The following is a 2,538-nucleotide window of genomic DNA, read 5'->3' as shown; positions in this document are numbered from 1 at the left end:
CTCTGTTGTCCTAAGGAAGAAGGATAGGACCAGCTTAAAGATGTTGGCAGAATTCATCTGTAATGACGAATTCTCTGAGTCTCTGCCCCAGGGCTCTCCCATTCTCTGCAAGCCCATCCCAAAGGGCCTGGACTGTGCTCTCTCATTGATGACTACTCACTCTGGCTGCCACCCCCCACCCCCCCACCCCCCCCCTCCCCGCAAAGAGGTTGTCTAGCAAGTATTTGCCAACTTGAAGGGCTAAATACCACAGATGAGCAAAAGTACGCCCATGGACAAAATGAAAACAAAACAAAACAACAACAACAACAAAAAACCCAAAACAAAAAACATACTGTGAAACAATTCCCTTACAAATAACTGCTTTGAAAATTGTTTTAAAATTTTTATTATTTATTTTTTAAATTCAAGTACAATTGACATACAGTGTTACATTAGCTTCAGGTGTATGATGATTCAACAATTTAACACATTTACTCAGGGCTCATCATAAGTGTACTATTAATCCCCTTCAACTACTTCACACACCCCCCCCCAAATTATTGTTTTAAATGGCAGAACACTAAGCACCTTTAACAGATCAGTCCTTTTATTCAATTTTTTTTTAACCTTGAAATGAACTGAAGGTTGAGGGAGGAGTACATTTTAAGGTGCCAGAATTACATCAGAATTGCATTGTAGGGTCATTGCACCCGGACATGCACTTTTCTTTTTCAGACACGACCTTGGGACCAAGAGCTTTGTAACTCTGTAACTTTGTTACTCATAGAACTCCATCAGATGTTCGAGGTAGGTCAGAGGATACTCATGTGTAGTTCAAGCCTCCATAGATGTCCCAGACATAGCAATGATTTACAGCATCTTTGTTTCTGCTATTCAGTGCCCTGCTGCTAGAGATGGCAAAAAGGTGGGGAGGGCTCCAGAACATTCTAAGCCTGTTAAGTATTTCTGGTGAAATTCTTCAATCTCACTACAACCCTGACAAGAAACCACGACTTTAATCTCCAGGCATGATTACTTTTGATCTTAAGCTGCACGACAGAATGCCCTCAAATGTGCACAGCAAATCTTATTAATGTCAAAACTACATTATATACCCTGTAGGAGACCAGAAATCAATTTTTATGTCAAAAGAATAGGAAAGCTTCGGGATGCAAAGAGAACATCCCCTTTCACCCTTTCCTACATCCTAAAACAGGCATTTTTACATTAAGAGCAAACCGGAAATTAGAGTTCGGTGCCTACACAGCTCTGGTCTCATTCGCCCACGTTAACTCATTTAAATCCTGCCACAAGGTAGGTACTGATTGTTAACGTTTTACATTCGTGACGATGCAGTCTGAAAGATCTGGAATTTACTCAAGGTGACACACTGCAGCAGAAGTCAGGATTTGAATCTGAAGCACTGTCCTTCCTCCCAGCGCCACAGCCACCACGCAGAAAACACAGGTCCACTAGAGGGAAATTAATGACCCACAGCCTTCCTGAGGCTCTGCGCTATAATCGGGGAGACAACCTGGTTCTCGTGACTCTTCACTCTTTCCGTTTTCTCCCAAGTGCATGACTGCGGGAGCAAAGCGACCACGTGAGCTTTCCCCCCCTCCCCCCGTGCCTGTCTGGCCAAGGGCAAGTCACAGGTGCGACAACGTGCCAAGACTGGATCCAGAGCCAGAGGGCTCGAGCTCCCCCGCAGCGTCACTGGACGGGCGGGAGGGAACTCGGCCAGGTGTGGCCTCTGGACGCGGCAGGTCATTAAGTAAGCTGAAAAGAAGGCTTGAGAAGCGGTCAGCAATACGAAATGGGGCCCGCAAAAGGGAAACTAGGAATGACCTTGGTCGCCGCCCCTATAAGTCGGCCCGACGACCTCTGGCGGCACAGCTAGGGTCCCCTACGGCCTCCACCAGTAACTAACCCGAGCGGCGAGACGCTACACGGACGCTAGGGCGAGGCTGCAGAAAGGGGGTCGGCCCTCCCCACGTGGACAAGCTCCCCGCCGGGGGCGTGGCCGCGGGCGCGGGTCTGGCCAATGAGCGCCGCCGAAGGGCTCACCCGATTGGGCACGCCGGGCAGGCGTGGGCTGCACCACCCCGGGGGCGGGGCTCCGGAGCCGGGGCGAGGCGCTGCGGGTCACGCGGGTCGCGGCGCCGGCTATAAGTGGCGGCCGGCGGCGTGTGCCGCCAGAGTGATGGCTGCCGGCGCGCGCTGCGTGCTTTCTCTTCTCTGCCGCTGAGGCGCCGCGGGTGCTTCATTGGGTGGGTCGCCAGCCCTGTCGATCCATCCCCGAGCCTCCGCCCCAGGCCGTCTGCTCACCGACCACAGGTGCGTGCGTCCGTGCCGCCGCCGCAGCCTGCGCGTCTGGTCTTCCGCTCGGCCCTTGGTTTCCTCTGGTGAGTGGTGGCGCCACCTTGGAAAGGCTTTCTTTCCCGGCGGGACCAGGCGCCGACGCCGTCGAGCGGGAGGCGGTCTGGTGGGCCGGCGTGGGCGGCGGACTGGGATTCTGGCTTCCTTACCGTTCGCCTCCCTCCCCCATCCCGCCCG

Source organism: Lynx canadensis, chromosome A3 (genome assembly GCF_007474595.2).
Source record: "Lynx canadensis isolate LIC74 chromosome A3, mLynCan4.pri.v2, whole genome shotgun sequence".
Taxonomy (NCBI): Eukaryota; Metazoa; Chordata; class Mammalia; order Carnivora; family Felidae; genus Lynx; species Lynx canadensis.
This window is presented reverse-complemented; position numbering follows the sequence as displayed.